The sequence below is a fragment of the Henckelia pumila genome, chromosome 2 (assembly GCF_033568475.1).
Source record: "Henckelia pumila isolate YLH828 chromosome 2, ASM3356847v2, whole genome shotgun sequence".
In the NCBI taxonomy this organism is placed as follows: Eukaryota; Viridiplantae; Streptophyta; class Magnoliopsida; order Lamiales; family Gesneriaceae; genus Henckelia; species Henckelia pumila.
In genome coordinates this window covers 166,710,020-166,726,539 of record NC_133121.1, presented here as the reverse complement: position 1 = coordinate 166,726,539, position 16,520 = coordinate 166,710,020, and the positions used below count along the sequence as shown (strand labels likewise).

Genomic DNA, 16,520 nt, shown 5'->3' with positions numbered 1-16,520 from the left:
TTCACGATTTCATACTATCACATAACATGCTCTTCAAACTCATAAAATCAAAACTTCATGCTCTTGAAATTCTTGAAATTCATGCATACATATCTCAACATACATCTTTTCATATCAAAATAAATATATTTTGAATGGTGGTTTCAAAACCTTTAAAATTTGTACTTGCCTTTGATCTTTGAAGAACGAAATTAGCACGAACTTGTAGAGATCTAGCCTTACTCAAATGGAATCGAGACATGGTCAAACGGTAGCCAAAAGAAGATGAAATCCAGAAGTTGGTTCAATTGTTCCTAAGCTCAAAATAAAACTTTTATATGGTGAGAAGACATCAAGAATCAAAGGAAAAATAAAAGAAGAAAGGGAATAGAAAATCTGTGCAGAAACATCTTACAAAAAGTCTTCGATCTAGGCAGAAACGACCCTCAAAAATAGCGATTAATGATTCAAATCGAAGCTACGGGCGTAAGAAAGATAACCCTTCAAACGGATTGAAGTTTGGACACCGGATGAAGAATTTATGCGCATAATACGGCAGCTGCTCAAAGGGAGGCAAGATGGAAGAGAATTGAGAGGATGAGGCATGTGATTTGAGAGATGAAGGAATAAGAAAGGAGACAATACCACATGGGGATAAATGCAAGTAGGGTTCAAGAGAAGAAAGAATAATACATAATATAAAAAGAAAAGAGAGATCATCATCGTGTGATCAAATTGGGAAAATACAATGAGTAATATATATGCATATATATATATATATATATATATATATATACATATATATAGAAATTTTCAGATGCCCAACCAATGATGTCCAACTCGTCCCCGACAACTAAAACCCGATAGTGGGTTTTAGTGATACGGATTTTTTTTAAAAAAAACAACTAAAACCCGGTAGTGGGTTTTAGTGGTCGGGGACGAGTTGGGCAGGAATGGTTGGGCATCTGAAAATTACTCTATATATATACATATAAATATTTAAATAGAAGATGAGTACCCTTAATTAATGAATGTATATACACTACATATTGAAGAAGATTGGAACGTGTGAAGGAAAATAAACAAAAGAAAACAAGATGGGGAAAGAGACAAGGAATCAAGTGGTTGGAGATGGATACAATCACAAATTTAATATATGTACAATCATTTATTGAATAAGATGGAAACGTATGGAATGAAATTAATGGAATTATACACAATGTAAAAGAAAAGAGAAATCAACAAGTAATGGAGTTAGAAAGAAAATGAACAAAAACAACATACATATTGGAGATGAAAATAATATAAAGTGAGGTGGAACGTACATTGAAGGAAAAAGATTAATGATACATAATATAAAAGAAATGACGAAGGAGGCATCATGCAATAGCACGAAATATTTAAATATGACTTTTAAATCATTTACATATCACATAAAAATATTTTATTAAACATAAATTTTAAATCATAATAAATAAAATAAAATAACTTAAAATTCATTTAAAATTTCTTTTAATAAATCATGAATAAATTAATGGATTTTTCGGTTGTTACAATCTACCCTCCTTAAAAAGAATTTCGTCCTCGAAATTTGACTGATCAATCTCCAAAAATATAAATTTTTCTCAACTAATCCATACAATCCCATACTTACATGTCTAATTTCCAATATTATTGTCTTATAAATCAACAATCAGCTGCGCACTCTGATAAAAAAAATATAACGTTCTTAATTGAAATTCTAATCTTATCAAATCAAAACATATCTGTTCGAATCTGCCTCGAATCCTCTTGAAGATTTAATTTAGATCGAAAAATATCTTTTCAAGTCAGCTGTGAATCTACTTTAAGACTTAATTCAGATAACCTAAATCCTCAAAATCTTCAGACACGTGATTCCTACTCCCAACGCTAGCTAAAGGTCAAAGAAAACGGTAACAAAACGGTTTGTTTTCTTCTCTTTTCACCATATAAATACGATCACTCAAAATTATTTTTAATCACACTCAACTTATTCTTTCTCTCACAATTTATTTCTCCAAGATCTCGAAGAACAAGATGAGATTTGCAATATTACTCTTTGTAACTATTATGATTATCCTTCTCATATACCTTGTATTTACCGGTGACTATCCACCCCACGTTTTTTCTCTATTCTTGAATTTGCTTGTACTCGTTGTTCTTTCCTTATATTGTATTATATATTATAATGATAGAAATTTACTAAGCTCAACCAAATTCTCAATTTCATCTGTTAAAACTTAGCATTCAAACTATTAATCTTGAAAATAAGCTTTTCCAACAAACTTAACCTTGTAATACTCCAAAAGTAATTTACATGTCAACAAATTTTCGTGTCACATCTTATTCCTAAATCATTCTTCTTATAGTCCAAAGAAACAATCACCGAGAACATTATTTGTCATCGAACCTATTCTATACAACAAGAGTATTCCAACGAAAAATCAATTATCATCTTACATTCCTCATGGTGAAATTATAACATCCTCAGAGAATAATCTTAACTGTAATGTGCAAGAAGAAAATTTTCATCAACAAATCATTACTTCCCCAAGATACTCTTAATCAAGTTAGACACATCACAATTCCAATCCAAAAATCCATCAATCGTAGTAAAATTTTCTGTTGAAAATCACAGGTGATCATAAATGTAAGAGAAAACAGATTTGAAAATTTCAAACATTGAACTTGCAGTCATGGAAGCAGGAGCATTCGAGTCCTTGACGAGATTGCATGCACGAACTATCTCCCAGAGCCAATTGCTCTGATACCAACTGAGACGTCCTGTATATTTTAAACATTTAATAAAAATAGTTGCGGAAAATGGGCAGGAAAATTTTTCAAAACATTAAACCATGTAGGGAGAGCATCACATCAATTCCAAAAGAATTTAAAATTCTAAATCTTTGACAATAAAACTCGTGACTCAATATTCACGAAGTCTAGGAAACACTGATGCAATCATATAACAATTACTATTTAAAATACGGCACATCAAAACTTACTACTAACATTTAAATAGTATGGAGAAAATGTGAGTTATTATAAACAATCTACGTACATCAAATACATTTAAAATAATCAAAAAAAACTCACATACAAAAATATCAAACTGAAATGAACATTTAAAATATGAAACATTTGAAATTCTCGAAACTCATCATTAAAAAACTGACAATGAAAATAATTAAATAATTAATTTTAAACATCGTACATATAATATTGAAACAATATGACATAAATAAACATAGGTAAATCTTTTTGCTTTAAATACATCAGAGCATCTGAACTATCGTGTCATGCAATGACTTCGCCTCTTGGACTCTTCAACCGTGCTACCAAAGCTTTTTAAATATAAACTGCTAAACCATCTGCACCATTCAAGTATAGTGAGTTTGAAGGACTCAGCAAGATTAAAATTTCATATCGATATCATTATAGCTTCAAAATAATTTAAACTTAAAATGACTTGAACATACATAACATGATACCTTGAACTTGAAGAATTTTAACGTAAACATCATGGAACTTTAAACTTAAAATTTTGAACATGAACTTCAAAACTCTTACAAGATGAAAGGAACTTAAACATAGACATCAACATACTTAATTTTAAATCTTGAAAATAGACTTCTTGCATTTTCTCAAAACTTTACCATTTCATTCTCAAATAAACATTTGCACTAACATCTAATTAAAATCATGCAACTTGGACAACATCAAATCGTGGAAATAAACCATGAACATAACATAAAAAAAACTTATCATTTTGGGGTGATGAATTATGTGAAATTATGGCAACCGTCATAATGGGCACATTCGTAGTTCCTGTTGATCAACAAGCATTTCTTTCTTTTCGGAGGCCCCTCTGGAGCTCATCCCGGAGTACCTAACCCGTACATTGAGCCATATGGCATTACGCCTCATAACATTCGTTCATTCATTTTCGGAGGCCCCTCCGGAGCTCATCCCGGAGTACCTAACCCGTACATTGAGCCATATTTGGAAACGTCCCTCCGGAGCCCAAACCGGAGTACCAGTCCCATATTGCCACCACAAAGACACATAAGACATCAAAATATTTTCGTTCATCAACATATCATATCATGCTTCATCTTAACATTATTCATTCATGCTTCATCATATTTCATTTCATCATCATATCATATATCATCATAACATATCATTTCATTATGAAGCATCAACATATCATCGTAATTTCCTTCATAAACTTTCATTCATGAACATAAAACTTTACTCAATTACTTCATGCATGTCATAGATGATAAAAATCATACTTTCATATTGAACATAGGTTTCATGAATAAAATTTAGACATGTACATGCATCATATAACGTAATCGATCCACATAAGTCGTTCTTTTTGTTCTTGACTTAAAACTTGAAACTTTTTGCATGGAAACTCTTAAATATATTTTAGAAGCCTTAAAATATCATAACCATGAATTTAGGACCCTAAAATAACATAAAAAAAATCATGAATTTTGAAGTCAAGGCGCGGCCGCTCAACTTATAGGCACGGGCGTGCATGACCTGCGCAAATGGGTCTTCTTGCTTGCTCTAAAAAACTCTATTTTACATTCGGAATTTGGAAATGTGGTAAACATGAAAGTTGTACCCTTGATCTTTGCTTTCTAATGCCGAAAACCTCACCTCAATTGGAGTTTTTAGCAAAAATTTATGCTCATTCTCCCAGATGTGTCACTGTCGGGAATTCAAACCACTTGACACACTTTGGGGTGGTTTTGACCAATCTTCCAAAATGATTTTGAAAAAACTCAAAACATGAACGTTGTAGATAAATAAGCTATCTTTCCAATAAAATTGTCCTCATATCATTTGGATAAGTACACTAGGCAAAATCATCAAAAAGGTAACAAGTGCCGCTAATCCGAAACATTTCAGCACATGCAACATTTCAAAGCTCTAACTCAAACTAACTCAATACTTCAAAATATGGTATTTTCTACTACTCTAGCTATATAATTTAAATAAAACATCCCTTGAAACTTCAAGAACACATAAAAACTTAAATGAAATATGTATCTCTTGAATCAAATTCAAGAACATGAAAAGAACGACTTATGCTTCACGATTTTATACTATCACATAACATGCTCTTCAAACTCATAAAATCAAAACTTCATGCTCTTGAAATTCTTGAAATTCATGCATACATTTCTCAACATACATCTTTTCATATCAAAATAAATATATTTTGAATGGTGGTTTCAAAACCTTTAAAATTTGTACTTGCCTTTGATCTTTGAAGAACGGAATTAACACGAACTTGTAGAGATCTAGCCTTACTCAAATGGAATCGAGACATGGTCAAACGATAGCCAAAAGAAGATGAAATCCAGAAGTTGGTTCAATTGTTCCTAAGCTCAAAATAAAAATTTTATATGGTGAGAAGACATCAAGAATCAAAGGCAAAATATAAGAAGAAAGGGAATAGAAAATCTGTGCAGAAACATCTTACAAAAAGTCTTCGATCTAGGCAGAAACGACCCTCAAAAATAGCAATTCATGATTCAAATCGAAGCTACGGGCGTAAGAAAGATAACCCTTCAAACGGATTGAAGTTTGGACACCGGATGAAGAAATTATGAGCATAATACGGCAGCTACTCAAAGGGAGCGAGATGGAAGAGAACTGAGAGAATGAGGCATGTGATTTGAGAGATGAAGAAATAAGAAAGGAGACAATACCACATGGGGATAAATGCAAGTAGGGTTCAAGAGAAGAAAAAATAATACATAATATAAAAAAAAAAAAAAAAAAAAAAGATCATCATCGTGTGATCAAATTGGGAAAAGACAATGAGTAATATATATGCATATATATATATATATATATTTATATATATATATATATATTTAAATAAAAGATGAGTACCCTTAATTAATGAATGTATATACACTACATATTGAAGAAGATGGGAACGTGTGAAGGAAAATAAACAAAAGAAAATAAGATGGGGAAAGAGACAAGGAATCAAGTGGTTGGAGATGGATACAATCATAAATTTAATATATGTACAATCATTTATTGAATAAGATGGAAACGTATTTAATGAAATTAATGGAATTACACACATTGTAAAAGAAAAGAGAAATATCAACAAGTAATGGAGTTAGAAAGAAAATGAACAAGAACAACATACATATTGGAGATGAAAATAATATAAAGTGAGGTGGAACGTACATTAAAGGAAAAAGATTAATGATACATAATATAAAAGAAATGACGAAGGAGGAATCATACAATAGCACGAAATATTTAAATATGACTTTTAAATCATTTACATATCACATAAAAATATTTTATTAAACATAAATTTTAAATCATAATAAATAAAATAAAATAACTTAAAATTCATTTAAAATTTCTTTTAATAAATCATGAATAAATTAATGGATTTTTCGATTGTTACAATATTGTCTCCAGAAAACCTTATTTTATATCTCTGACAAAGTAAAATGATAACTACACAAATTTTGTTTTGGTACTAAACATGATACCAAATACAGAGAATCCAGCTATCACTTTAGCTATACCCCTCTGTGACTATTGCAAAAATCGCAAGACTGAGGAAGCCTCCCCTGTACAACCTATGAAGTACAAAAGGCTCCCAAAGCAACAATGTCATAGGGTCGCGCCTCTTCAATGTCGTATCATGATCACAGTCCATGGCTCTTGTATATCCCATCACAGTGCCCTGATGAAGATTATACTCAAGTTTTGTTTGTAGTGCGGATAGTTACTTCATATCTTTATAATTTAGATCAAGATTATGCTTGTATTTTATATATATATATATATATATATATATATATAAAATAGGGTTGGTTATTCTAAATTTAATTGAAACAATTTGGTGGTTATTTTGTAATTAATCGTAAACAATTTGTTTTATGTTTATCTTACATCAAATATATTGTCGGTTGTTATCGAGTTGAATTAAATATCATTTAAAATTACATACACTACTCCTGTGAAATCTCAAAATTACTAATAATGTGTTAACTACATGTCTTTTCAAATTTTAAGCATGTGTATCCCTGAAAGCACGTAAAGACAAGAGTGCGAGTGTTCAAAATTTGAAACCATAAGAAATTAATAGATATTTTTTTATTAGAAGTTTTCAACATTCTCGGGATTTCACATAGTACTAATTAACTAATTTAATATTACTTATACATGTTTAAGAAAATATATTTGATCGCTTATTTTATATTAAAGTAATTAAATTGAAATAAGTTGATGAACTTATTGTTGTGTCTTTCATTTTTCTTTTTTATTTTCTAGTAATGGTCGTCGTTAAAAATATTTGACAAAAACTCTTATAAGATAGTCTCAAAAGTTATTTTTTTAGATGAGTCTCTTATATGAGTTATCTATTAAAAAGTATTATATTGTATACCAAAAATATTACTTATTATTATAAATATGGGTAGAATTGACATGTCTCACGGATGAAACCGTCTCACAAGAGAGTTACTCAAAATATTTTCATACAATTCCTATTATTTTTCATTGTCATTCATAAGATTGGAATCAAATTCCGATAACTAGCAACTCATTCCATTTTCATTCCTCCGATACCAATTATAGGAATTGAATCTAAAATATCATTTCATTCTCATCATCATTTAATTCATTTTCATTCTAAGATTGATTATATTCCTGCCTTACTTCATCCATCCGTATCAAGTTCAATGTTCAATCATGCCCTAAGTTTGATTATTTAAAAAATAAAAGAAAATAAACACCAATAAATTCATTAAATTTTTTAAGGAAAATTCATTTAATTATTTCATTAATTACTTTACTAATTTATCTAAAAAAAATACTTTACTAATAAATAAGAAATCAAATATATTTTCTCAAAACTTGCATTTGACCTTACCTTTTTTTAAAATATATATATATATATAGTAATTTTCAGCTGCCCAACCATTCCTGCCCAACTCGTCCCCGACCACTAAAACCCACTACCGGGTTTTAGTTGTTGGGGACGAGTTGGGCATCATTGGTTGGGCAGCTGAAAATTTTTATATATATATACATTTTATTCTCCAAAATATCATTGAAAATTTTCATAAATCCCCACATCTCCATCCATTAAATATTAACTATTATATTTTTTTAAAAAATCCAAATAATATCTTTTTTTCTAAATTAAAATATAAATATTTTTATTTATTACTATAGATTTATTCTAAAACTATTTTGCATATGTATATCTACTTACATTACCTTCATAGTATTATACATTTTTTCGTAATTTTAACAACAAAAAGATCTTATAATAACAAACATATCAATATGTCTAAATTATTTTAAATAAGTTTATCTAAAGATTTTATCTTATTTTTAAAATAATGACTTGACAAGTGACAACTTATAAGTTCTAGGACCTTATAAAAATATTTTTATTAAAGGTACTCATGTGAAATTATAAGTAATGAAACCCGGTATATTTTTAAATATTGATTACCTACCTTTGAAAATACGTACAAAAAGAAAAACTATGAAATATCCCCAGAAACACGGACAAGAAATATATGCTAAAAAATATAAAATCATATGAATATATTAAAAACATATGGAGTTGATATGTTATTAATATCTTCTTTACGATACGAAAGGTTTTGAATAATGCGGCCATTGGGTGAAATAAAATATTTTCCGTGCTGAAGATCATCGCCGCCGCCCATGGCCCGGAGAAGGAAGTGCTTCGAACCAGAGACTGAGGTAACGATTAATTTATTTCCCCATTAACGTTTTAAGTTTTACAATATTCAGCCAACATAATTATTTTTCTGCAAAAATTTTCAAAGATTTATGGGCAATATCTAGTTCATTCTTTAATGAAATGCGATATTTCCCACGAAAATGTGCGAGTTTAAGGATTATGAAAAGACGAGTGTAATTGTCATGAGTGTGTATAATCGTGATTTTGCCTTGCCCATTTAATTTTCGTCGAATTTTGTGTTAATTAAATTCTGTTTGATTGATTACACAGGTTTTCATCCACGCATTCATTTTCCATTGTTGCAAGCGGTGTGCGAGGAAAAGATCACAAAAGAGATTGGTTCCTCAAGAAATGGTTTTTAGTATTATTTTACATTTTCCAGCTCTAGTTTTACATAATGTGATGAGACACGTTTGCAGAGAATGGAACCTTATGATCCGTTCCCCAAATTTCATCCACCACCATCTTCGGAATTCAACCACTGGAATTATAATCCAGCCGTTTTCTGAGCCTCACAAGGCCATTTATGTTGAAATGCTGCGTCTCGAGATATCTAAGTTTGACTGGGGGTCTCTACATCTAATAAGTACTAGCTGTAATGGTTTAACATTGATCCAAGAGACCTGTATACTCTTTGTGTCATTAATCCCTTGACGAAGCAGAGAGCCGTGCTTCCTCCTTTCTTTCTTCTCATAAATCTCACGATTTAAACTAGCATTCGCCATTGGTTACTGGAGGTTACGTACACTGGATTGGAGGATCGTTTGTTTTAACTTTGAATGTAGAGACTGAAACTTTTCGTGAGTTTTCTATGCCTCTACTGCTAAAGAGATTCAGATATGTTCTACCAATGGGGAGTAATCTATCAGTTGTTTATGGTTCCAGCAAGTTTTCGAGGGATGTTTGGGAGATGAATTCAAAAACTGGAGAGTGGACCATGGTGCTGAGCATTGACTTGAAGCCTGTGCGTTACAGATTGAAGGGCTTCTTTAACAAATTACAGAAAATAATAGTTCCCATAGGTTGGTTAGCAGTGAGGGAGGTGTTGGCCCTCACTACTTCATATGATCAGAGACGTTGCGTAGCTTATAATGTTAAGACAAGAAAAATTCAGTCGTTCGAGTTGGTCACTGATTGTTCCAACACGGATGCAAAAACATACAATTTTTGCTCTCATGTGAATAGTCTCGTTTGTCTGAAAGAGATGGGGGATACTAATTAATTTCAAGATGGGGGTGAGTCTCGTAGTTAATTTGATTAATTGTTAGCTTAACTTAGTTGATGGGATTCATATATTTGGTGTTGAATGTTTGTTTAAGTTTTATCTTTTTCTCGATTCATGCGAGCTCATAGAATGGATGATAATCTTATGATGATGAAGATATCTTTTAGGAAAACAAATTAAGTTGTAACCATATTATGTCTTGTGTCATTGATGTACTCTTATGATCAAAGGCCTATCACCATATAACTCGAAACAATTTCTGGTGCAAGCAAGATGGTATTGGTAATAGTATCATTCATTTGTAATTGTAACCACATTAATGTGGCAATGCATGTTAAATTAAAGAGTGAGATGTACAATTTGATATATATATATATATATATATATATATATATATATAAAGTGTACTAATTAAGGTATTGTTTGGAAGAACTTCTAGAAAGCACTTCTCAACTTTTCTTTGAAATTTTGTAAACTTTTGTTAAGGAAAAATTGAGAAATGCTTATTAGAAACTCTCCAAACACTACCTAAAATTTGTCATATATCATTTCAATCATTGTTTTTTTAACAGTATTTTCTATCGTGTTCATTTATGTGCGCCACTAATTTGTAGAAAACTTTCATGTTTCTAATTTTTTTCTCTTTAAATTATAATTATCTGCCTTTAAACCAAATAATAAAATTAACAACAATAACTAATTATTTAACATTTTTTAATTTTAGGGACCAAAAATCTTGAGAAGAAATTATTAAGAATAAACTAATATTTTAATAGAAAACTGTAAAACCAAGTGTATTTTCGCTTGCCTTAGCTTGATGTATTAATTAATACAAACTATTTTACACAATTTCACAATTTATCTATAATGCATCTAAGATTGAGTTTGAAAGAGAGGATTTGAAATCCATGAATTTAAATATATCTTCGTTGTTTAAATAACTTGTACAAAAAAAATCAAATCGACTTTATATTTATTTATATTATAATTGAGTTAATCATGACAATGAATTTTAAATCCTTGGAATATTTGAATCATTTGAAATTCATTGTGGTAGGTGAAAATAAATAGGAGAGAAAATTGAGTTTTCATTGTTGAAGTTATTTAACAATGAAAATAATTAATGCGAAGTCCATATATTTCAAATGACCCAATCCAAATGCAACATAAATTGATTATAGACCACAAATTTAGAAACAAAAAATTAAATAATTTAGAAATGATTAAAAATCTTATAATACAACACTTGTCATTGATTTTTTTCTAGTTGTTAACCTGTTAACCTTTTAAGATTAATAGGATTTAACATTTCCATAACATTGTGATTCGTAATTTTGGATACCATTGACCATGATAAAAATTACAAAATATCAAACTTTTCAAAATAAGTCCTACATGTGACAATGATTAATTAGCTCTGTCATCAAATAATAATGTATTTGTTGGAATAAATATTTGTACATTTTGATTAAAAATACGTAATAATAATAAATCTCAAATAATAATGTATTTGTTGGAATAAATATTTGTAATTTTGATTAAAAATACATAATAATAATAAATCGAGAAAATATGTTAATTTTATTTTTTAACTATTTATTTATTTTGATATTGTAATGTAATTATTTCAGAACAACTATGCTATTAAAAACAAAAAAATATACGGTCAACGACAGTGAATGATGACCTGATTAAAAATTGTTTATTATAATTAAACATGCTAATAATTGAACTGGCCTTGAAATCTTGAGACTATTTTATTGTTGTCATTTTATTGAAATCTTAATGATGATGAAATTCATAGTCGTCATCTTTAGGTGTGTATCGATTTTTTTTCCCTCTTCTTTATTATGTACATAAGCTATTGTAATATATTTCTAGTTTTTTCATTGTCATGTAATCCTTTGAATTGAAAAAAAACATTATTAATATTGAACAATTTAAGTCGTAAATAATTTCAGATCAATAATTTGAAGCTCAGAAATATGGATGAAAACTCTGTTTTATAATTTATCAGTGCCAGATTTATTTTTATTTTTTTTAAAAAAAATACTTGTTTTCTACGTGTCTACCTAGCACAATTCAAAGATTAAAGCGTAGAAATTTAAATTTTACAATCACAAATTATTCATTAAATTGATCTTTCCTCAATTTTTTTAAACGGTTATGTATATCATTCTACAACCACAATTAAAAATAAATTAAATCTATCGCAAATAATTTAATGATATCATCAAACAACCGATTACAATCAAGTACTAAGAAAATTGATATATTCCCATACAAGTACGATTCAAATTCAATATCAAGAAGTAAGAATTTTGGGGTGTTCTTGCTATCAGGTGGACAGACTCTTAGGTTACGCTTGGTTAAAAATATTTCAAATATATGGATTTCAATTACAATTTTAGTGTTAACAATGAAACATAGAGACATCTTAAATTCATAACTTGATTGATTATTTACATATTAGTTAGATGAATAAAAATGAATTAATTCAAATGACCGCTTTATTGGATCAACTTAAAATCCATCATAATTATCATGAGATACTATAAAAACATAAAAGATGTTGATTGGATGTTTATGGTGGTATTTTTCTAAACAACAAAAGTATATTTGAAATAAAGGGATTTGAAATACTTCCATCCAAATGCAACCTTACTGATTTCACATACTGATTTATTTAATTAGCAATAACTAAACAATAATTTGCTGGAACAATATGTATATATGTATTTGTTGTTAAATATATTAACCTAAAATTTAGGTATTTTATTTAAGTATATTTATTTATTCTTTAAATGTATTTTTTTTAAGTTAACAAGCAATCCATTAATTAAGAAAGAATTCTCAAATCAGTGTCTACAACTTTAGATAACCAACTAGGTAATACACCATTTAACCATTCAAAGTTCAAAGATGATGAGAGTGCATGTCGAGCAAGACAATGAGCCACTTTATTTTTTGATCTTTGCATATGTTGCAACGAGATAAAAGCTGGATTATCAAGAATCATTCGAATTCGATCCAAAGCTATATATAGCACCAGTTGTACTAAGTTCTTTTTCCGGCTGAGTTATTGCTTGAACCGCTTGAATTGAATCGTTTGTGGTAGTACTTATTTTTTTTAAAAAAAAAAAAAAAATTAGTGGTAGTACTTATAATCATGATTGTCAAAATTTTAGTTTGATTAGGTCATTAAATATAAATATTTAATTTTTAAAAATGATATTTTTCACACCTTATATTTTTATCATATATATATATAGACCAAAATCTTCCAAATTATATACTGCACTCTTGTCAGACAATAGTAGCAAAAATGAAAATATATGCAAGTTACTTGTCGACCAAATATAATTTTTGTATTGAATATTGATCACATGTTTTAATTATGTCATCTACACGTCAGAGTGTTACATATGATTTCAAGGATGGTATGCGTCTGACATCGTTTCTAGATGGGGTGAGTCTCGTAATTTATTTTATTGTTGGCTTAAATGTACTCATAGTTGATGGGAGCCAAATATTTTTGGTTCTGCATGTTCCTTTAAATTATTATTATTTTTTCTTCTCAATCCATGCGAGCTGAAGTTGTTTGTAACTACATTATTACTTATGCCATTCATGGACTCTTATCAAAGGTGTATCACCATATAACTCGAAACAATTTCTGGTGCAAGCATTTTGTTGTGGTCCCAACTCTCATTCAGTAGATATGCCAATGTTATTGAAGAGCGAGGTGTACAACTTGACATATTATGTATTGACAAGTGAGCAAACACACCAAAGTTTCTTAAAGAATTAGATGTACAAGTACTCCGAAATACTGCTCTTTTTGCCTTTAACATTTTGGACTCAAAATCTGAAACAGGCAGCTGATTCCTAGTCCCTAGACAGGACTGCTCGGGTTATATACTGATAATATGACATTTCATACAGCTCGATATGAGTGAATTTGATTTCAAATGGATTTGAAATGACGCGGTTGTTAGGTACATTTTAAAATCCGCCTCGCTTAAATTAACTAAGGATTTGGCATGGTGGTTTGAGACTTATGTAGTTAGAAATTACGATACTCCAATCCAAAAAAACGGAGTCGCACAAAAGAAGAAGAAAAAGATCATTAAATTGAAATGTGTTAATTAATTTATTGGTGCTTCTTCTTTTCTTTTTTCTTTATTTTTTTTAGAAAAAAAATTGGCATCAAATTGGTAGTAGTTATTCCATTCCATTTTTCGATCCATGTGAAATGAATGGTAGGATTTGAACCTAATTTTCGTAACTGTAAACACTATCGTTATGAAATATCAAGATTGTTGAAAATTTTTATTTAAAAAAATTAATTAACTTATTAGATTTTCAAATCTCGAACACATACTTTTATTCGTATGTATTTTGAGAAGTACATGCGTTCAAGATTTGTGAACACAAAGAGTTAATAGATGATTTCATGGGAAGTCATCAGCAATCTTGGAATTTTCATGGAAGTAGTGTGTGTCATTTTCTCAATCTAAATATTCTATTCTCATCATCATCTCATTCCAAGATTGATTCTATTAATTTGTACTTTTTTTTTCTGTTTGTGCTACCACTTGCCACCACCGTGCTATTTCTGGTCGTTTCTTGGTTTTTAAATTCTGATATTTTATCGTTGCTTGAATCTGGATGTTTGATAATCGATGGATTATTCTGTTTGGATGATTATTTTATTCAATTGAAAATGGATTATTCGATTACGAACAATTGTTTGGTCTTCTCGAGTTTGAATGCATCAAAACTCTGTTTTCGTCTTGAATATCAATTGATTTGTGACTGATTTTAATTTAATTAATTGTGATTATGTTTTGAGATGAGTTGTTATCAATCATTAATTGAATTTGGATCACTGCGTTTTATTGATTGTATATCCATATTAGTCTTGAATTGCAGACTGGTTTATGTGTTTTTCTTGGCTGCTGCTCTTCATTCATGATGAATCCATATACTGAACGTTGTATTTCTTTCCTACTGGATGTAGTTATTTTTTTGGTTACTAATTAATGCAGTTATTTCTATTGATCATCTCCAAACATGTCAAATCCAAACACATATTTGATAATTAATTTTACTGTTTTATTTTAGTTGTGTTTCGACTAGTGAGATTTGGATAATAGATTTTATGTTGATGTTATTTTATATGATATTTGGAAGCTTGATATTATATTTTGGAGATGTTATTTTTTTAATTATGTTTGTCATTTTTATTTTTTTAAGGAAAATTTAATTTTATTTATATAGATATTTATATTTTATATTTAGGCTTCACGAGCTCGAAAACGAGCCCGAGCCCACCTAACGAGACATGATACGAGCTTGCTTAATGAGCCTTTTAAACGAGCCTGCTAAACGAACTAGCAAGCCTGAAAACGAGCTCGTTTGACGAGCCAAACTCGAGCCAGACTCGTTTAATATGATAAATGAGTTGATCCCGAGCCGAGCCCGAGCCTACATATGAAGTAAACGAGCCAAGTCGAGCCCGAGCCTCCATATATACCAAACGAGCCGAGCCTGAGCCTGATACTGTTCGGCTCGGCTCGTTTACATCCCTAGTTCAGCGTTATATGTTGACACTTCTCTCGGTTCAGTCCGAAATCTTTGAACTTTCTTGAAAGGAATTTTAATTCCTTGATAGTCTCGGTCCTTGATTTTGCTTTCTAGACAAGTTAAAATAATTGGCAAATATCTTGTGTATATTTCGAATATCTTGAGAAATATATTTGCCATGTTTAATTGTATCTTGATAAGGTAAATCGTTGTTTAATTATATGTGTATCAAGATATGATTTGAATTAATATAGTTTTATTTCTACTTAAACATGTTTCCTTATTCTTGTAGGACTCTATCTAAAGAAATATTCCAAGTCTTGGATTCCAATCTATAAAAGGATATTTCAATGCACAAGTGAGGCAATGCTTCAGACGTACAATTCCCTACGCATCTACTGAAGAATTCCGTTCGTGAATTTGAAGATTTATGAATCAAGTTTTGCAGCCATTGTTGTTGCTTGTTCACGTGTTGCCGTTAATGTTGAAGACATCAGAGACAACACTGTGGGAGCTGTGTTGTTCGAAGATTTGACAGCGGTGATCAAGAAGAACGTTTCATTCCATTGGGGCGAGGAGAAAGAGAAGTCTTTTGATATTATTAAGCAAAAATTAATTAATGCTTCTTTATTTGTATTATCTGATTTTTCTAATATATTTGAAATTGAATGTGACGCGTCAGGTGTAGGGATTGGAGGTGTTTTGATGCATGGAGGACGACCAATTGCATACTTTAGTGAGAAGCTAAATGGAGCAGCGTTGAATTATCCTTCCTACGACAAGGAGTTCTATGCCTTGGTTCGTGTGCTTGAGACGTGGAAGCATTATTTGAGGCCAAAAGAATTTATGATTCATACGGATCATAAGTCTTTGAAGCATCTCAAAGGACAACAAAAGCTGAACAAGAGACATTCCAAGTGGGTG

General features: G+C 30.0%; 1 long non-coding RNA gene across 1 annotated transcript; it reads right to left on the bottom strand.

The window, feature by feature from the left end:
- Window positions 1–3,231: 3,231 nt before the first annotated feature.
- On the bottom strand, window positions 3,232–5,692 carry LOC140885008 (uncharacterized). The gene is made up of 3 exons (XR_012150784.1): window positions 5,504–5,692; window positions 5,279–5,402; window positions 3,232–3,371 (listed from the first exon to the last, which is right to left on the bottom strand). It is a non-coding gene; the product is annotated as an uncharacterized lncRNA (long non-coding RNA).
- Between the last annotated feature and the right edge of the window lie 10,828 nt (window positions 5,693–16,520).